The 21,763-nt window shown below is 47.5% G+C and overlaps 2 protein-coding genes across 4 annotated transcripts in view; one reads left to right on the top strand and one right to left on the bottom strand.

Annotated features, from left to right (window-relative positions):
• Positions 1–1,289, bottom strand: part of TXNRD1 (thioredoxin reductase 1) — a 119,139-nt gene extending 117,850 nt beyond the window's left edge. Inside the window, exon 1 of the mRNA XM_033951472.1 lies at positions 1,161–1,289. The gene's annotated coding sequence lies outside the window, so the exon portion shown is untranslated. The remainder of the gene's footprint in view (positions 1–1,160) is intronic.
• NFYB (nuclear transcription factor Y subunit beta) overlaps positions 1,153–21,763 on the top strand; it is a 67,914-nt gene continuing 47,303 nt past the window's right edge. Inside the window, exon 1 of one of the 3 annotated variants that reach the window (XM_033951480.1) lies at positions 1,153–1,176. The gene's annotated coding sequence lies outside the window, so the exon portion shown is untranslated. Of the gene's footprint in view, positions 1,341–21,763 lie in introns of all 3 variants that reach the window. The other 2 variants (XM_033951479.1, XM_033951477.1) reach the window with 2 other exon arrangements.

The following is a 21,763-nucleotide window of genomic DNA, read 5'->3' as shown; positions in this document are numbered from 1 at the left end:
AGCGTGTCCGGTGTTTAGCGCACGCTATAACGCGTGTTAAACCGCTACCACGCCTTCGTAAAAGGAGCCCAAAATGTCTTTTATTAATGTATCATTGCTGAGTGTGAAAACATAAAAGTGATAGCTATAATACCAAAAAATTTTCTCCATTAAGTAAAAATAACAAATTTTAATAAAAACAGAGCTTTATGCAATCAGTGGCTTTAAGGGACCCCAGGATGGGCTTTAAATTGCAATAGTCTTCTTTAGAAAATGAATGGGGGGTAATTTTGTAAAAGGGTGCTTATAAAAATTGTCAAAGGAAACATTTTTTGGCAATTTGGAATTCCTGTATACAGTCTCTTAATCCAAGAATGAAGAGTCTCATTTTAAATAATTTGCAAATATGATGTATGGGGAACTGGGTATGCATTCTGATGTGAGTCCATCAGAAAACATGCCCAGCGTGGTGCAGTGGTTGAAAGCTACAGCCTCAGCACACTGCTCCTTGTGACCCTGGGCAAGTCACTTAATCCCCCCATTGCCCCATTAGATAGATTGTAAACCCACCGGGACAGGAAAAAATGTTCGAGTACCTGAATAAATTAATGTAAACCGTTCTGAGCTCCCCTGGGAGAACGATATAGAAAACTGAATGAATAAATAAATTTTAAAAACATATACATTTTCTGATCAAGCACAATCAAATTCATGGGAAAAACTTCAACTGGCAATTTTTCCAACTTTAATTTTTTTCTGGACACCCCTAGAGCTGGTTGCTAAATGCCTGCTTGAGCGTGTGCTGCCCAGCAGGATCCAAATAAAAGGAACAAACAAAAACGATACAGACAGAAAACCGTTTTTTTTGTTGTTGTTTCAATTTACTGTGTTCCTGTACAAGGATCCATAACATCAAAAGGTGTTTCAGAATTTCAGCAGCGCAAGTCACAGGAATACATCAACTGAGCCAGAGCCTCAAACACAGGACAGGGAAGGGAACCACCATCTAGGAACAGCCAGAGCCCCGAGCGTCACGAGGACGCCGGAAAAAAAAAATAGAAGAGGGAGGGGTGGCAGTTGTTGTAGCGGCACCAACATCACACCCTCCCCCGGAGGGAGGCGGAGCTCCGCGCTAAGAAAGGAGGTGGGAGTGGGGGGGGGCAGGAAGTTGAGAAGGGTACCTGGTTGCGGAGGGAGGTGAGTCCGCGCTGCTGGAAGAGCCGCACAGTTTCAAGGTGAGGCGGGAGGAGCGTCCGAGTCCTGGAAGCGGAGCTCCGCGCTGGGACTGGTTCCTTCGCAGCCATTTTCTGTCCAACCAAACAGCCGATTTGAGGAGGTAACCAACCAGGGCTGCATTGGAGGTTTGTGCCTGGCTTCGGCCAATGATTGCTAACCGATTTCACTATAGCTCGAATGAAATGTCCGTCTCCGAGTTTATTTGTTGTCTTTGCGGATGAGATTTGAGAGCAGGAAGTGGGAAAAGAAATTTTTTTTTTTTTTTTAAATTGAAGCTTTCAGCCGGGGAGGCTAGGAGCGGGCTTTGCCGCGAAGAGTCTGGGCCTTTGATTCTCCACATATTATTATTATTTTTTTTCCTCCCGTCTTTGTGCTTCGAGACGAAGAGGAGAAAACGAGCGCTGAGAGAAAAGACGGGGGCAGCCGCTGGAAGCGAGCCGCGGGTCTGGAGGAGGAGAATTGACTGGAAATCTGGTCCCTCACAAAAAAAAAAAAGCGCCCCGAAGCGGATAAAGCGAAGAAGAAGGGGGGGGGGGAAAGCGCTAGTTGCCGGGTTTCCATTTTGTGGCGTGAGCCCCGGTTCTTTTTGCCCGGGCCCTAAGAACCTGGTGAGGCCGGTCGCTGAAGAGCTGCCTCGCCGAATAATGGGAGGTGTGTGTGTGGGGGGGGGGAGAGTTCGGCTCGAGCCTTTTTGGCGCTCCCGACTCGGTTTCCCGCCCATTTGGTAACTGAGGAGAATAATAGCGGGCGTTCGTGGGGTGGGGGAAGTGTTGGTGCCGCCGTCCCTACGAGTCCATTGCCTCGCCGTCCTTTTCTCCTCGTAGCACGGGGAGGCCGCCGACTCCGAAACGTGCGTGAGCGAGTGGGGAAAGGAGGGCTGCTCAGTCGGTCAGAGCTGTCTCGTAGCCGCCACTTTCGTGCCCCTCGCCTTTTCTGCCTTATCTGATGGGAGGACGCGAGCCTGGCGGCTGGATCCCTGCAGTCATCCCGCGGGCGAAACTGATCTCGGGCTATTGTGTTCGTGGATTCTACTTGTCAGTGCCGCGGCCGAACGGGGGGGGAGGGAGAGAGAGAGATGGAGGAATATTTTATTAAAACAAAACCTTTATAGAAAACTTTGCTCTTGTCTGACCCACATTTCTGTGTGAGAGTAGATGCTTAACGGCGGGTTATACCTATTCTGTCTTTGTCTGTTGTAAGTGCTGTGTTTAAGAATCATAGGGAAAACTTGCTGCTTGGCTACATGATGATGAAATAGTATGCCATGATGGTTAGCGATCTTTATTTTCGTCTGATGGTTTTGTGTGTAGAAACAGTGTACACCCCCTTTGAACAGGTTTTGCCGATTTTGTTTGTTGACGTGTGTGTGTATATAAGAATGTTAATGGCATTAAGTCCCTGAGCTTTCTTGGCTCTTTCAGATGCAGACCTTTTAAATAATAAAGCTGCTCAAAATACAAGTTTAACTTTATTTTAAGATGAGTTTACCTTTCCTCTGGCCTCTTTTTTTTTTTTTTGAATATTTTGTTCTAGATGTATCCACTTAAAAAAGAAAAAATCAAGTTCTGAAAAGTTGTGGGGGTCCTTCTGTAAAGGGCGCTTAAAGTTGCCAAAAATCTGTGCTACTAACAGAAAACAGGGATAATATACTTTTCTGAGGAAGTCAGTAAGGACTAATATGATAAAGAAAAAGGTGACATTCATTATAAGTCAGTTTTTTCTTTTTTTAAATATCATATTTATTGAGACAAGAAACAATTGGACAGCCACAGGTGTTACAAATACAAGTGCGCAGGAAGTAACATAGCAGAGAGCATGCAGTTCTAAGTCAGTTATTTCTTTATCAAAAATCTGTGCTAAGCTAGTATTCTATAATGACATCTGGACTGACAGATTCTGTGTTACAGCATTAAGCTAAAGTTTGTATGCCAATATTTAGGTGCTGTCACACCATGTTAAAGACAGCTATAAATGTTGGCACTTGTATGCAATTTACAGTACTGTATTCTGTAAGTTGTATATGTAGGCATGTGACTTACCCTTGCCCCACCCATGTGCTCATTTCCTTGCAAGTTATGTGCTAAAGTACTAGACACTATCTTTTCCAATAGCACATAATGGGTTACAAGATTTCTGTTATAAGTTGAAAAGTCAAATTTTTAACTTATTTTATAGTTCTACTGGAGGAGTGAAATGCAGACCTCACAGATCTTAATCGCACACCCTTAAAAATCTGTTTATCTCAGTTTTGACAGCTATGGTTTGTAATTTCGGTTTCTCTAATGGACCTGTAAACGAGGATTCCATGAACCTCGCAGATGTCTACTAGAGAAAGACATGGGGACAAATTTTTCCCCGTTCCTATGGAGATTCATTTTCCCGTCCCTGCCCCATTCCTGCAAGCTCTGTCCTCATCTTCACAAGCCTCAAACACTTTAAAATCATAAGTGTTCGAGGCTTGTGCCATTAAGACAGAGCTTACAGGAATGGGAACGGGGAAACATTTGTCCCCATGTCATTCTCTAATGTTTACCACATGGCCTTAAAAAGAAAGCAGCCACAGCATGGGGATCTGCAGGGATCCTTGTTTTAACTCTCGTGGACCTCACGGATCCTGTTCACCTCATCTTACCCCCTCCAGCAGGATCCATGAAGCCCGCAGAAGTTAAAATGAGGATCCCTGGGGACTCCATATCATGGCAGCTTTCTTTTTAACGCCATGCGCCTTTAGTTTTGTGAGGTCCACTGATTTCTTTTCTCTTTGTGGTTGGGATTGGGAGATCCCTCTTAACTCCTGCAGACCTCATGGATCCTGCTCAGCCCCAAGGTGAGCTGATTTTTAAGGGTGTGCGGTTAAGATCTGCGGAGTTTGCATTTTACCCAGTCCTGATGTGCAGTGCTTTTAAAATAGTGAGTAATGCACTAACCTTTTTAAGATGCTTAAACAAACTAAATGTGTACTGATTAATGTACATCCCTAGAGAAAAGTATGCAGATAAGAGATCAAATCTTGCTTGCTTCCTACTTCTCTGCTCTTTGCATCATCCTTGAGGCCAGTGGCTGAAGAGCTGCTTTCAAAAATAATAGAAATAAAAATCAGAACTCAAAGAAGGAATTTTATAGAAGATTGAGTAGACAGTTTGCCAATTCAATCATTTTCTAACAGCTAGGCTACTCTTACAGAAGACTTTCATTCTAACAGCTAGGGCAGATATTCCCACTGTGAACTGGAATAGGCTTCTTGGTCAAGCACTTTCATAGAATAAAATGTTATAAATTGAGTGACTTCTCTGCACAATGAATCCTATTTACAGTTTACCTAATGTTATTAAACAGAGGAATGGCTTGAGCAGAACCCCAAAAAGGACTTAGAAAGAAGCTGCATCCTGTTCTTCAAAAATTACTAGCTAGAGGAGCTGTGCTTGCCATAGGATAATGCTGTGATCAAAATATATTGGCAATACTTCCAGCTTAACTGATGCAAGTTTATGATGAAATATTCCTTTGGGTATGCATTCAGGAGAACATAGCTCATGAAATGGTCTCCAAACCGTGTTTGTGTTATTTCCTTGTGTACCTGATTGGAGGGGAGAATTGATTTAAATGGAGAAGTTCCCAAACACACTTTAGAAAGAATAATAAAATTATACCCACTATGGAAATATGTATAGCCATTATAGGTCCACTATACGATAGGGTTGCCTATTTAAACCCTGTGTGCTGGTTCTTTTAGCAGCACTTAACTAGGCAGCACTGCTGAATATCAGCTCTGACTACTTCAGTACTGTCTAATGCCAGGATCTAGCTTGGGCAGAGCCAGCACCTAACTAGTTAGCAATTGAGTATTGCTTTTAAGTGGTTAAGTAAGTAGGTAAAGTTAGGCTGCCTTAACTCTGTCTTCCAAGCAAGCCATGCACCAGTCTGAATATCAGCAGGTATGCATATCGCTTCGGGGTGACCACTAACCTGCATAATCAGTGCTGATATATGGATCTGGGTTTATTTCAGCCTGCAGCTGTAAGTGGCATTAAAAAAAAGTATGCACTTGACAGCTGTGAGCATCACTGATCCTTATAACATCTCTATAAGAAATTTATATATTTTTTATTTAATAAATGTAAAACATTTACTACTGCCTACAAACCCCAAAAGCTATTGAAGTGGTATAGTAAGTATTTTTCTAGCCCTAGAGGGCTCATAATCTGAAATAATGGCAGGTTAAGTACAATTGCCTAAGATCATAAGGAGCTGCAATGGGATTCAAGCTGGATCACCTTGGTTCTCAGCCTACTGCTCTAACTTCTGTGTTGCTGTCACTCTGAAAGGATAGGTTGTACCGAATATACTCAAATCTAAGTTGATCCGCGTATAAGATGCCCCCTTCCCCACCACCCCCCAAGAAGGAGGAGAAAAGGTTGACTCAAATATAAAATGGGGGGGGGGGGTTAATATTCATGGGCCCTGCCCCCCTTCACTCCCTCCTCTGCCAGGCTCTGCATTCAGTCCCCTCCCTGCCATACATCACTTATTTTTTTTCCTAGATTTATCTAGCATTTTTATCCAAAGTGTATTTACAACTGATATGACACTTCGTTTGGTATACCAGCACTCATTGGTGGTTTACAAGTTGTATATTTGTAGATCAGTTATACAGCACACAGAAACATGAGAGAGAAAGATGGAGTATGAAAACTGCAGATTAAATTCAGAACTCATGGATGGATGATTAAAAATTAAAACAAAAAATTGGTAGTCTGAAGGATCCCTCCCATCTCGGCCCACCCCACCAGGCCGAGGCCTACAACAAGTCTAGGAGGGGAGCGGGTGAGCAATGACCTGAATATAACTAGAGATCCCCATTTTTGAGCCATTGTGATGATGTCTCTCAATTTAATATCTCATGTCAATACATGGATCTATATATCCATTGTAATTTGCATATTCAGAAAGTGTGATAAGCAGAGTCCTACTGGTGTGGCTGCTAAAGAACATTCAGCAGTAAACTTCCAATACTGTACACCAGGTGTGTCCAATCCACGGCCAAACAAGGAGTTTTGTGCGGCCCAGCTTCTTCCTCCCTCCCTTCTGTGCCTCCCTCCGGGTAGTTTTCTGGCTGGCTCCCTTGCTGCAGTTGTCTGTGGGCGATGGCTCCTCATGTGCGATCTGCAGCTGTGTCAGAAGCGTTCCCTCTGATGTCACAATGTCAAAGCGAAGGCTTCCGAATCAGCTGTGAATCACGAATGAGGAGCCAATGCTGCCCATGGACAACTGCAGCAAGGGAGCCGGCCAGAAAACTACCTGCTGGAGAGTTAACAAAACGACCACCACAGCTCCCTTCAGGCAGAAATGCTGCTTCCAGTTCTGTAATTGCACTATTGTGCATGCTCTGTGCTGGCGTCTTCTAGAAATAAAAAGCAAGGGGTTTGGGGGGGGGGGGTTTCTGTTCAGAGAAGGATTATAGTAAGCTGTAAAATGAGAGGGGTTTTTTTTGCCTCCATCTCTTGTGTGTTCATGGATATTCTGTGTGGGCACTACAGGTGGTGGGTTTAGGAAGTAAACGGGAGAGCTAGCCAGGTAGGTTAGTGATTAGTTTTCCACACAGCACATGGGGAATCCGGCTTTTATCCAGACCCTTATTCAGAACGCCAATGGCCATAAAATAAATACTTCCAGCACAGCCACGGATCATGTGAGAAGCCAGCCACCACTGCCCGAAGCTTTCACCAGAAAAACAATTGCAGCATGGGAGCTGGCCAGAAGGGAAGGATAAGGTCATGTTAGGATACCAGAGGGACGGAGTACAAACTTTGGACAAATGCTGAAGGAGGGAGGGCGCATGAGCCATATGATTAAAGAATGGAGGGAGTCGGGAAGGGAACAGTAAAAGAGAATTGGGTGTGTGAGAGAGGGAAAGAGATGGTGCACATGGAGAGATGAAAGAGAACTGTTGGGCAGAGAGAGGAGGGAGGGGGCGAGAGAATTATTTGGACATGGTGGGAGAGGAGTGAGGTAGAGATGCATGGGCGCGGGGAGGAGGGGAAGAACATGCTGAGCCAAGGAAGCCTGAACTGTTTTTTGTTTTTTTTTTTGGGGGGGGGGTTAGTACAGAGGGGGAGGGTATTAAAAGAAGTGCTAGATTGGGCGTGGGGGGGGAAATCTTATGGGGCCAGAAACAGGACAGAGAGAGAGATGGTGGGCAATGGTATGAAGGGAGAGAAGTTGGACCTGGGGTGGTGTGGAGAAAGAGGGAAAGAAAGACCTGAAGGGAGAACTGTTGGGAAGAAAAAGGGAGAAATGGTAGACCTGGGGGAGGCAGGCAGGGGGAGAGATGGGGTGGGGGGGCAGTTGGATCTGGGGATGGAAGGGAGGTAGGGAGAAATTTTAGGCCTGTGGATGGAAGGCAGAGAGATGCAGCAACATCAAGGGGGGAGGGAAGAAGAAAAACAGAAAAGAAAGGGAGCAAAATGTTGGACCATGGGGATAAAGGAGGAGAGATAGGAGGGAAGAGAGCTGGATAAGAAAGGGTATGGAAAGAAGGGACAGGGAGTTATAGCCTGACCAGTGGAGAGAGGGCGGGGAATTCTGAAAGTGGTGAGCCACGTGAATGAGGTCAAAAGGGAGATGACAAGATGAGTGAGAGAGCAGTGAGTATAGTGGTAGAAATGTGATAATGGGGGGGTAGATAGCAGGAAATAGGAGGCTGGGAAAGGAGTGAGATGGGAGAGCTAGGGACTGAGAGAAGATGGATAATTGAGAGGTAGCTGACCATTTAAAAAGAAGGGTAAGAAAGAAGGCAAGATTTGAGTGGACAAAGGCAAAAAAAAAAAGTTAAGAAAGCTGAAGGGAAAAATCAATATGTTGGAGACAAGCATGAGGAAATGGAACAAGAGAGGAGAAAAAAAATGAACAGCAGACACTGGAAAGAGAATTAGTTGAATATGGACAAAACTCAGAAAGAGAAACTGGGACCAAGATGATGGAAAAACAATATCCAGACAATAAAGTAGAAAAAATTGTTTTATTTTGAATTTATTAACTGGAATATGTTAGCTTTGGAATATGTGCATCACAATTATTTTTGTATTCAGTGGCATAATCATTAACAGCGGAATCTGGATAGGCCTGCTACCTATATATATTTCAAACCCTTACCCCTCCACTACATTATCCCACAAAAATCTCCACACTAATTATGGTGAAAAATAGCCGCAGCCCTGTTTATTGGTCATAACAGGTTGTTAAATAACATAACAATGTATAAACAGTATAAACATTACAACACAAATTATTTCGAGCTACTGTAAAAACAAGTTATGCCCCCGACCCCGCCATGAAGCAAGAATCTGGGGGGTGGCATGTCCCCCACATGCCCCACTAACCCGGGTCACCTGACCCACCAGGCACGGCTCCCAGCCGGCCCACCGCTCATCCCCTGATGAGCCCAGCCAGTAGCTCGAGATACCGCCATAGGGCCTGTAACCCTTACAGGCCCCCCCCCCCCCAATGAACAGAGCTGCGACTAAGATAGCGCCCAACGCTCACAACCCGACGAGAAATCATCCAACAGCAAATCCCAGCCCACTTCCGACAAATGTACCCGATCCCTCGCAAACAAACCTAAACAGGACACATCCACTCAGTCGTGTCGTATTTGCACCCCCCCCCTAGACTCCACCCAGCGCCCTACCTGACGGTTAACCTTGGACAAACCCCTGGTCCATCTCCGGGACTCCAGCCGTCGTGGTCGAGGAATAATGTCCGACCATAGCAGCATCGTGCCAGGGAACCACTCCAATACCATCCTAAGATCACCCAGTATAGTGTCAATCAGGTGCTTCCCCGTCTGGGAATCCACGTCGTTACCACCCAAATGCAGCAGCAGGATATCTGGACGACGAGGGCGACGACGGAAGTCAGCCAGCAACGGTAACAGCTGATGCCACCGCATGCCCCGCTGACCCCACCAGGACACGCGAATGCCCAAGTGCTGCAGACCCAGGTGCTGACCATCAGGCCGGATCGCGGCACGCTCTCCCGCCCAGTGGACGAAGGAGTGCCCAACAATCCACACCGTACGCTGTCGCCGCACCGCATCTGCAAGGCAAACCCAACAATCAAATCCAGCCCTAAATCAAAACACAAAACCCTGGTTAGTAAAGTGTCAGACCTGAGCATGCACCAACCAACTATAGCCACCCACTCCCCCGAGACCAAGGTACCCATCAGTGGAAACATTAACTGAGCAGCCCAACCTAGGTCCTTCCCCGTTCTAAACCTCGTGCCACCCCGTGAGGCCGAATGTAACTCCTGTAACAGTCTGAGGACCAACGCCCCAACCGTTAAATCCCCTCACCTGGCACCCCAGCCAGAAAGGCGCAAGTGGCAGCCCCAATCCGAAATGAATGAGTACCAAAGCGCGCCGGATCCTCACCACATCGGCGCAAAACTAGACGCAGCATGGCTAGAAACTGATAACGAGTAAGGGGCCCGCCGTCTTCATGCAACAACAAGGCCAACCCCAAAGGAGGACGAACCGCCATATAGGCACACAGAGCCGTAACCGGGCAAGTAACACCCACTATCTTATGCAAAACCACCGTACAGCCCCTGCCCAGCTGGTCCGTCTTGGATCTGGCAAGATATAAACTAACGGTACTGTCACCGCACTGTACATGCCGCAATAAAAGGCCACGTGCACCCACCGAATCAGCAGGATGCACTAATAACTCCCCGACGCGGAAGGCTCCGAAACAAGCTAGCGAAAAAGCAGCAGTGAACAGCAGCACCTCGTATCGGGACCGAGCCACCGCTGGCAACTCCACGATCAACCTCATCAACAAGTCATGAGAAATTGGCCATCGTGCATCGGGTTGCTGCGGCGCAATCCTAGCCATAGCCGTCAGAAGTCTACGCACTAGGAAACCCGAGGACGGGCAACGCCACCCCAAGGCCCTGGAGAAGAATGTAAAACCAGCTAAGTGGCCAGCCACAACTCCCCGCGACAAACCCTCACGATGCGAATCCAGCACAAATTCCACCAGCAGGGTCTCGGATACTGGTCCCGGGGACCAACCCCGGGAAGACAGGAAGGCGAACAATCGACGGAATCCCGCATTGTAGCGAGTCCAGGTGGCAGGAGCCACTGACTGTCTCAGCAAGTCTCAGAGCCCTTCCCGACCAGGCTCCATAATGATCCGGCATCTGCAACCCACGGAGCTGCGCGTCTGGAGCCAGCCGACGAAACTGCGAAAAGTTAAAGAGGGAAAGAGCATCAGCAATACAGTTGCGACTCCCTGGCACATGCCTAGCCCTAATGTACAAATTGAGCCGCAAACAACGCAGAACGATCTCACGCATCAACTGATTAACCTGCAAACATTTCGCAGCATGCCGATTGACGACCTCCACAACCCCCATATTATCGCACCAAAATATTGCGCGCTTATTACACAGCCAAGCAGGCCAAAGTTCGCAGGCGACCAGTAGCGGGAAAAGCTCCAAGAGAGTCACATTACGCGTAACACCACTCCGCTGCCAGGCTACAGGCCACGGCGCCGCACACCACTCCCCCTGGCAGTAAAGGCCGAAACCGAGGCCATCGGCCGCATCAGAGTAGAGTTCCAAATCCAGGTTAGACATCTCGGGCTGTTGAATCGGAAGCGTGCCATTAAACCGCGTAAGGAACACGACCCACATCCTGAGATCCGCCCGAATACCAGCAGATATACGCACGAAGTGGCGACGATCATGCACACCTGAGGTGGCAGCAGCCAGTCGTCGAGCAAAAGCCCGCCCCATCGGCAATACCCGACACGCGAAGTTAAGAGACCCCAGCAGCGATTGAACGTCTCTGAGGGTAGCCTTGAGGGACTCTGCCATCCGAGAAATCTGCAACAACAGGAGTTTTACCTTGTCCAGTGGCAACCTGGTAACCATTGCTACAGTATCAATCTCTATACCCAGAAAAGTAAGCACCGTAGTTGGACCCTCCGATTTTTCCGCCGCCAAAGGAATACCGAATGTAGCAGCCATGCGTTCAAATGATGCTTTCAAGCGGGAACACACCGCAGACCCCGCTGCTCCATCAAAGAGAAAGTCGTCCAGATAGTGCACAACCGAATCCGCCCGCGCTACGTGGACCGTAACCCAGTGCAAGAATGTACTAAACATCTCGAAGTAAGCGCACGAAATGGAGCAGCCCATCGGTAAACAACGATCGTAAAAAAAAACTCGCCCTCGAATCGAAAACCCAACAGCGGATAAGAGGAGGGATGGACAGGCAAAAGCCGGAAGGCAGACTCAATGTTCACCTGTGCCAGGAGAGCACCACACCCAGCCTGCTCAACAAGACACCGCGCACAATCAAAAGACGAATAGCGAACCATACACAGGTCGCGAGGGATGCCCTCGTTGACAGAGCGGCCCAAAGGCCGGGACAAATTGTGAATCAAACGGAACTTACCAGGGTCTTTCTTGGGAATAATAGCCAACGGGGAGACCATCATAACCAAGAAAGGCTGCTCCCGAAAAGACCCCGCAATGCGCCCAAGCCTGATTTCCTCCTGCAATTTTGACCGAACCACCTCCCGTAGGCTATTTACTGAGGATGCATTGGGAACCCGCACCTGAGCCACCGGTTTCTCGTACGGTATAACAAAACCCTCATCAAAACCCTTCTCCAACAGTGCTGCTGCCCTCCGATCACTATAACAGCTCAACCACGGCCGGAGGGCCCCCACCTTAATCGGGGTGGGCACCGCAGAGGAACTCACCTCATTTTGCTGGCCCTGAGGGCAAGGCCACTCCTTTTTTGGGGCATTTAAGCGCTGAGTGACCCTGCCCACACAGCGAACAGGCATGCCGGAATCTACAATCCGTAAATGGGCACGTCGCTTTGTTGAATTTCCAGCAGAGGTCATTCCCTCCCCCAGAACCCTGACCCGATTGTCCCGCGCCGGCTCGAAAGGAACGATTCACACTTGTCGATCCCTGTTGCATCGATCGTGCCACAACGCCCACCGCAGCGCCCCCAGGTCTAGCCATATGCGTTAACCACAAATTGATATCTTGGGTACCCCAAGACATGTGCCTGTTTTCTTCCATCTTATCACGAAAAGCCTCGTCATAGTTGAGCCAGGCCCAACCACCGAAGCGCTGATAAGCGTCGAGCACAGAATCCATGTACGCCAAGAGCAGGCCATAATCCTGAGGACGAGCCTGGCCCCATACGCTAGCTAGCCGAAGAAACACCCGCGTCCAGTTGACCATATTACGGGAGACCTGACCCGATTTAACCCTGCCCTCTTCCTTCTTACCCTTCTTTTTCCTTCTACGCGTCCTGCCCTCTAAGAGCCGAAAAACATCGATGCACGCCCGCTTTTTAATTTTCCGACGCAACCCTCTAGGTACCTTCTCCCAAAGCTCGGTGAGCGCCACCAACGCCGGAGCACCCCTATCCTGACTCTCCTGCCCCGCCTGCTCACCCAACGCCCTCGACCGAGATGAGGACGAAGAAGAAGTGGAGGTTAAAGAAGACGACGAAGAAGAGGAGGAAGCCCTAGCCTTGCGCTTGCGCTTACTCTTCCCTCCCCCTACCCCGTTCCCCACACTCAGCAGCCTCTAAGGCCATGTTACCCATGTCCTGTGCTCCTCCAGCGATGACCGGTCCGCTCGACTCTCCAGCAGCGCCATCCGCAGCAGCTACCATGTGTGGACCCCGCTGTCCGGACATCACCGAGATTCCTCCGCCAGCAGCGCCATCCGCAGCAACCACACGACCAAGTCCACTCTGCCTGGGCTCCGCCATCCGAATTCCACCGGAACTCTGCACTTGCTCTTGGGAAAAGGTGGCCACCGCCTCACGTCCCACCGAAGAACCAGCGAAGACCTGTGAAGAAAAATCCAAACAAGGACCAGACAACTGCACAGCACCAGCAGGAAGAACCCCATAAGGACCCCCAGAACCCCCCGCTCCCCCGAGGGCCCACCAATCCGCAGGACCACCGCCGCGACCAACCCCACGGCCCCACGCGGATGCAGGATCGGGCATGCCAGCATCCCCCAGCGGCCAAGGCACCGGACTCCAACCCGCACCCCAAGATCCTGAAGCCCAGGGAGGCCAGAAGGGAGAATGAACAGGGGGCAGGCAGATGCTCTGCGCTGGAGCAGGGACACCCACGCCCGAACCACCAACAGGAGCTCCAAGGCCCCCAACTCCGACCGTCCCCGAAGACGCCGGTACCCTAAACTGAACCACTATCTCCGCCGATCCAGCAACCGCACCCCTGCCCAGGAAGTGGTTACCCGTCTGGGGAATTGAACAGTCCTGAACCACTGGTGCTGTATGCAGCACATCCGGCTGACTCAAGATATCAGCACGTGGCTCAGGCACAGCCATACCATACACCTCCCCCGCGGTCGGCAATGCAAGCCCCGACGCTGCATCAGCCCCACCTCCGATGGAACCAGCGGACCTAGCCCCCTTACGGGCCCTCCCGCCGGGCCTCGCGATGTCTAACGGTCCCCCTCCTGCCCCCAGCGCGATTGATTCCCGGGCAACCTCTCGAGAACGCCTCGGCGGCAAGGAACGCTCCCGGTCCGGCACGCTACTCACCGGCTCTTCCTCCTCATCGAAGGAGCTACCCGCCGCGAAGGAGAGCTCGGCCGCACCGCCACCGGAACCCGAACCCGACTCCATGCCTGAATGCCGCCGAAAGCCGCCTCGGAGGACCAGAAATGCCCTTAGTCCTCCGAGGCCCGACTTATAAACCCTCCCGACGCCCTCCGCGGCCACGACTAACCAATGGCAGGTCTTCCCGGCGGTGGGAAGATCTGCCGACCAATCCCCTGCCTCCTGTTACCCCCCAACGGCCCCGCGTCTCCGACGGGCTACCACACGGGCCTCCCAGCTCCGCGTTAGGTACGCCCGTCGAGACGAGCTCTCGGGCTGCCTAATATAGCTAATTTAGGAGAGGGACTGGAGCCCAAAATTAGTGTATGGGCACGACAGTTTCTCCCCGCCAGAGTGCAATTTACAAATACTTGAGCTATTGGGGATTCCCAAGCCCTGTCACCTGAAGACATCTTCCTCCAGTCTGGCAACCCAAAATCTCCAAGCTTTGCAGCCAATGCCAATATCCTCAAGTTGCTACTGCTTTCATGCATGCATGAAAGCCAAGGTGGTGGGGTGGGGGAGGGGCAAGGAGGAGGGAAGGCAGCAGCTCTGTAATATTGCTGCCAGCTGCAGAACTTGGGAAGTTGGAGGGGAGGAGGTGGCCATCAGTTGGTGAGGCTTGGGTATCCCTACTAGCTACAGCAGGAGAGATGTTCATTTTGAGGGAGCCTAAGCTCAAAGAGGGAGGCCCAAAAAACAGTAATATTTACCCTGACTGAACGATCCTCCACATGTGCCGCTGACAGCTGATGCAGCATCCCCGCTCTGACGAGGCTCACCTCTGAAGAGACTCACCATAGCTGTAATGGAAGTGAATGGGAAAACCAGGAGCGTGCGTCCTTGCTCATCAGAGTGGGATGCGGAAGCCTGTGGCTGCTCCCATTGTCAGCGGTGCATGTGGTAAGCATTACTACTTTTTTGGGTTCCTCTCCACAGTGTCCCTTTAATGAAGGTTTATTATTAGATACGTACATCTTCTATATTAGTTATTGCAAATTTGGGACCTGCCCAGCCTTTTTTTTTTTTTTTTCTCATCGGCTAGTGTTTGTGTGGCCCCAGAAAATTTTTTTTTGTCCAATGCGGCCCAGGGAAGCCAAAAGGTTGGACACCCCTGTACTCTATTTCCTGTTTGAACTCCAGTAATAGGGGGAGCTCACAGTGCCTGCAGTGGTGCTTCCACCACCCTACTCTTTGAGCTCCTAAAGAAACACAATATTCAGGCTTCTTAACAGCCCTTGATCAAACAATAATAAACAGTTCTTGCTGCTTACAATCTAATAGACAGAAAAACCATAGGGAGAGGGTTATTTACGTTAACAGCGGAGCCAAATGCAAGAACCAGGGCTAAGGTGTAGATCTATCTGGGACAGTGGGTGGTATCTTAACTGAAGACAAATGTATAATGTATATATAAGTACTGTTAAGGGCACTATGATATATGTAGTTACGCGACCCCCGGCAGATGCACATCTCCTTACGAGAGGCATAGAGGGATATGGGTGACTAAAATTATGCCAGGTGTACACCTGGCTGGGCCTCCGCATGTGCGGATCACCGGACTTGATAGACCGAAGGTCTGATCCGGAGATGGCGGTTCTTATGTAACTTATATAAAATATACAGTTTTTCTGTGGACAACTTGATACATAGCTGATGAAGAGTATAAGCCCTCCAAAGATAACTATAATTTTTGTGATCTAAAGAACTGTCAAATATTTCTACCTGTCTTTGGACTGCAAAAATGAAAAAGGTAACAATGGTAAATGGACCCTACAAAAACAGTATGTATGCCAGAGATCATCAGGAGTGGAAAATTTTCAAACAGAATTTTATGTTTCTTACTTTTTATTTATCTTTTGTTTATTTTGCTCTTTCACTCCCTCCTTTTGTCACTTACCTCCAGGATGTGCCTGGCTAAAGCCCAGCAGCAGAGTCTTCTTTCCAGTCCTAACTTACCAGTTCTATTTGCCGGAACTGGACCAAGAAGTAGCAATGTGTCCTAACTCTCCCTAACCTGTCAACAGATTCTCCTGGTCCCAAAAGCAAATCATCATTCTCCTGGGCCCCGTCCCAGTGATTAATTCTTGCCTGGCAAAAGCCTGACCCTCCTGCCCTAGGTGTGACTCCGGGGTTGGTGCCTCTGCTGAGGTCTGGTAGCTAGGCCCTGAAGCTTGACCTTGCATCCAGGTTTTATGAATCCTCACAAAGTATGTTTACAGAGGAATTAAAAACTGTGGAAAATGAGAAAAGAAATACAAAAATGAGTTATTTATGAGTAAAATGTTCTAAAAAAAATTAGGAGTGCAGAGCAACTGATGCTGCCTCTTCAGTAGCTGTTCAGTAATCTGTCTTCAAGAACTTGTCAGATTCAATTTATGAGCCAGCAGCTACTACAATAAAACAAGTTGCTACCTGAAGCCTTTTTCTCCATGAACTAAAAAAGGCACATGACTATTAAATTGGGTTTAGAGTTGTGTGAGCCCCCCCCCCCAAAAAAAAAAAAAAACCCAACCAACATCCTGTTTCTTTTTTTTTTTTTTAACTAAAGTAATAGACAGATGTAGGATCATATTGTTCTCTGCCTTGGATAAAGGCAGGTATAAATGAGTAAACATTAACACTGGCACTGACAAAGTGCTGTCTTAATATGAACAATTCATTTATCAGAGCAGCAACACTTATGTGAAGAACAGCTAGACGCAGGGGTCTGTTTGCCTTCTTAGCGGCCGCTGCGCACTGTGCCGTCGGCTTCATTGTCATGTCCACCATTACCCCCAAGTCCCTTTCTTGGGTACTCTCATTTAATAACATCCCTCCCATCATATAGTTGTACCTCTGGTTTCTGTTTCCCACATGTCTCCTTTTCTCCCTATAGGAGGTCGTCTCCATCATTTTTACAACCGATGGTCTATAATTACATCCGACCTCTGGGTACTTTCCATCATCAGAGAAGGATACTCTCTTCATTTCACTCAGGTTCCACCAGAGCTTCCTCCAAGAGAGTATCTTTCCAATCCATCCCAGACCACCCTTCTTCTTCAGGAAGCTCAAGCTCTGCTTTCTCTCCATGCCATCGAACCAGTTCCCTTGGAACAGCAGAACAGGGGGGTTTTACTCCTGTTACTTCCTTGTTCTGAAGAAGACGGGGGATCTGCGACCCATTCTGGATCTCAGGGCTCTCAACAAATTTTTAGTCAAAGAAAAGTTTAGAATGTTGTCTCTGGCATCTCTTTATCCCCTTCTCGAGCAGAACGACTCTTTGGATCTCAAGGAGGCCTACACTCATATCCCCATTCATCCGGCCTCTCGTCAATACCTCATATTTCGGGTGGGGAATCTGCATTATCAATACAGAGTACTACCCTTCGGCCTGGCCTCATCTCCCAGAGTGTTCACCAAGTGCCTGGTAGTGGTAGCGGCAGCTCTCCAGAACCATGGTCTTCAAGTATTTCCCTACCTCGACAACTGGCTCATCAAAGATTCCACATCTCAAGGGGTTATTGTAGCGACCCAACGGACTACCTGGTTCCTACAAAGTTTGGGATTCGAAATCAACTTTCCCAAATCTCAACTTCAGCCCTCTCAGAATCTACGATTCATTGGAGCTGTTCTGGACACTGTCCAACTCAGAGCATTCCTTCCATAACAACGTCTGGAAGCTCTTTTTCAATTCTGTCATACAGTGTCTTCCCGCTTTTCCATCTCAGCGAGACACATGATGGTACTTCTGGGTCACATGGCCTCCACAGTACACTTGACTCCTTTTGCCAGACTTCACCTCAGAATTCCTCAGTGGACCCTGGCATCTCAATGGATGCAAGTTTGCGACCCTCCTTCTCGACACATTTCAGTCACTTCTTCCTTGAAGAAGTCTCTTCGTTGGTGGATGCTCTCTTCCAATCTTTCCAGAGACTTGCTTTTTCAAATGCCCCCTCATCAGAAGGTCCTCAAGACAGGCTCTTCGACCTATGCTTGGGGCGCTCATCTTGATGGTCTCCGTACTCAAGACCACTGGACCAGTACGGATCGTCAATGTCACCTAAATCTGTTGGAACTCAGAACGATCTTCAAGGCTCAACACTTTTCAACATCTTCTTCGCGACCAGGTAGTCATCATTCGGACGGATAACCAAGTCGCCATGTATTATGTCAACAAACAAGGAGGGACGGGATCTGCCTCCCTTTGTCAAGAAGCTCTGAAGGTTTGGGACTGGGCAATCCGCCACAACACCTTCCTCAAAGCTGTCTACATTCAAGGGGCGAAGAATTGCTTGGCAGACAACTTGAGTTGTCTTCTGCAACCTCACGAATGGACTCTCCATTCCTCGCCTCTTCATCATATTTTTTCACAATGGGGAACCCCTCAGATAGACCTCTTTGCGGCTCCCCATAACTTCAAACTGCATCAGTTCTGCTCCAGGATATACTCTCTTCACCGCCTCGAGGCAGATGCTTTTCTTCTGGAATGGACAAATCTCTTCCTCTACGCATTCCCTCCATTCCCTCTCATTCTCAAGACTCTGGTCAAGTTGAAAAACAATCGTGCCACCATGATTCTAATCGCTCCTCAGTGGCCAAGATAACCTTGGTACTCCCTTCTACTTCAACTCAGCACCAGGGAGCCATACCTTCTACCAGTTTTTCCTTCTCTGCTTACACAGAGTCAAGGATCTCTGCTTCATCCCAACCTGCAGTCTCTACACCTGACAGCTTGGTACCTTTCAACGTAACTCCTCTTCAGTTTCTCAATCTGTAAGAGATGTCTTAGAAGCTTCTAGGAAGCCTACCACTAGACAATGCTATCGCCAAAAGTGGACTAGATTTTCTAAATGGTGTTTTTCTCATCATACAGAACCTCAGCATTCCTCCTTATCTTCTGTTTTGGACTACCTGTTGCACTTATCCAATTCTGGATTCAAGTCTACATCCATCCGAGTCCATCTCAGTGCAATTGCGGCTTTCCATCAGCCTATTGAAGGGAAACCCCTCTCTGCTCATCCAGTGGTTTCCAAATTCATGAAAGGACTCTTCAATGTTAATCCTCCTCCTGTGGTTTGGGACCTCAATGTTGTCCTTACTCAACTCATAAAGCCTCCATTTGAACCAATTGATAAGGCTCATCTGAAGTATCTCGCTTGGAAAGTGGTGTTTCTCATAGCCCTCACTTCAGCTCGAAGAGTCGGTGAACTGCAAGCTTTTGTTACTGACCCACCATTCACTGTGTTCCATCATGACAAGGTGGTTTTCCATACTCATCCTAAATTCCTACCTAAAGTGGTCTCGGAATTTCATCTCAACCAATCCATCGCACTTCCAGTGTTTTTTCCAAAGCCTCATTCTCATCCTGGAGAATCAGCTCTTCATACTCTGGACTGTAAACGTGCTTTGGCCTTCTACTTAGAATGTACCAAACCACACAGAACTGCTCCTCAACTTTTTGTTTCCTTCGATCCAAATAAGTTGGGCCATCCTATTTCTAAGCGTACCATCTCCAACTGGATGGCGGCTTGTATCTCTTTCTGCTATGCACAGGCTGGATTATCCCTTCACAGTAAAGTCACAGCCCATAAAGTCAGAGCAATGGCAGCTTCAGTAGCTTTCCTCAGATCTACACCTATTGAGGAAATTTGTAGAGCTGCTACTTGGTCCTCGGTTCATACCTTCACTTCTCTCTATTGTCTGGATACTTTCTCCAGATGGAATGGACAGTTTGGCCAAACAGTATTACAAAATTTATTCTCCTAAATTGCCAACACTCCCACCATCCCATTCTGCTTAGCTTGGAGGTCACCCATATGTGAGAATACCTGCCTGCTTGTCCTGGGATAAAGCACAGTTACTTACCGTAACAGGTGTTATCCAGGGACAGCAGGCAGCTATTCTCACAACCCACCCACCTCCCCTGGTTGGCTTCTCTGCTAGCTATCTGAACTGAGGAGATGCACCCTGCGTTGGGTGGGAAAGCACTCGTGCACGCGCGGTGCGAACAACTCGAAACTTCGAGTTTCTTCAAGCAAGTCTGCTTGCTCCGTCAGTGACGTCGCCCATATGTGAGAATAGCTGCCTGCTGTCCCTGGATAACACCTGTTACGGTAAGTAACTGTGCTAAAGTGACAGTGGTGTGGGAGAGTCAGTAATCACTGGTAGGTGGAGGGATCATTCCCTCATCCCTCCAATGGTCAGCTGCTCAATCAGGGCACTTGTTTGTACCCTAGACATGGTTGAAAACAGGTCTAGATGAAAGCAAACTTCTTTTTTTTTGTCATAGACATTTCTTCCCATTCCATTATTGCTGAAAGAAATCCTAATTTTGGGCCTGACCTAGTCCCACAAAAAACATGCCTCCAACAGCCCTTTGGATGAATTGCAGTGTAAAGCATCCAAATTCTCTCTTTTGAAAATCGTGATTTGGACATTATCATCGGATGAAAAGGTTTTTTGGGGAGGGGTTTGGGCCATTTTGAGATATTAATCTGCTTTGAAAATGTGAGCACCATAGAGAGTTTGGAATGGATAGAACTTAACTGAGGGGACATGGAAATGTATGTGATGTGTTTGTGTGAGAGATAATAAAAAAATTAGGATTAATTTTTTGTTTGTTTATGTATATTGACTTACACTATCTACAACTCTGGTAGGGTATAAGTTATAAATATTTTAAATATAGATGAAAGCAGCATCTAAAGTTAGATAGAAGGATCTAATCTGCAGCCCAAGCATTCAAGGGAGGTGATCATCCTTTTGGATTGCCTTTGCAAAAGGCCTTGGTTTTCATGTGTCTTCAAGGGCCTCCTAAAAGGTCTGGTTTTCAGGATATTTCTCATGAATATCCATGAGACAGATTTGTATACTTACTATTTCCACTGTATGCAAATATTATCGGTATTCAAGAATATTCTGAAAATCTGACCCATCGGTGGCCATTGAGGATTGTGAGTGGAAGACCAAGGCTATAAAGCAGGGCTGAGCAACCACAGTTGTGTAGGGCCACAACCCATTTGGGTTTTCAGAATTTCAGCAATGACTATGCTTGAGATTCAAATAGATCTCATGTAATATTCATTGTGGAAAGTAGTACTCAAAGATCTTGATTGCCCATCTCTGCTATAAGGTGTTCTGTGGTACTCTTCTCAGAGATAACTTTTGGGAAACAGCTTAGCTTTGTATTAGTTACTTCTAAGTTTCTGATTTGAACAAGTTAAAATCCTTCTTCAAACTGTCTCCTTTCTATGTTTTTACCTCTATCAATTGTCTGCCATTTCTTAGGGGTCCTTTTACTAAGCTGCACTAAAAAGCAGCTTTACAACTCCCTTTCAGGTGTCTTTCCTATGCACTAAGGCTATGTTTAGCATATCCAGAAAATGGCCATTTTTTTCCCATTAATAGCCATGCACTAAATTAGCATTTGAGCCCTTACTACCACCTGTTTTGTGGTGGTAAGGGCTAATGTGCTAATCAGTGTGCAATAATGTAAACATGATAACTGATTAGTACAGAAATGCCCACTCTCTGCCCTCAGATGTGGCTCCTCTGTGAAAAAAATAAAACTGATTTTATTTTTAGCACATGGTTTGCCAAGCAGATTGTAAAATTATTGCAGGACTTCTCAGCGTGTCCTGCAGTAAGCACTTTTAACTGCAGCTTAGTAAAAGGACCCCTTAAGCTTTTGTGTTTAATTCATTCCTCCAATTATTCAGTTCATTGCGCTATTATAGTTACATGTAAGTTCTGCGTTTATTAAAATAAACCAGCGGTTCTCAACCCAGTCCTCGGGACACACCCAGCTAGTCAGGTTTTCAAGATGCTCACAGTGAAGGTGTATGAGATAGTAACATGCAAATTTATCTCATGCAGTTTCATTCTGGATATGCTGAA

Source organism: Geotrypetes seraphini, chromosome 7, assembly GCF_902459505.1.
Source record: "Geotrypetes seraphini chromosome 7, aGeoSer1.1, whole genome shotgun sequence".
Classification (NCBI taxonomy): domain Eukaryota; kingdom Metazoa; phylum Chordata; class Amphibia; order Gymnophiona; family Dermophiidae; genus Geotrypetes; species Geotrypetes seraphini.
The sequence above is the reverse complement of the archived record's forward strand: the minus strand, read 5'-3'. Positions and strand labels throughout refer to the sequence as shown.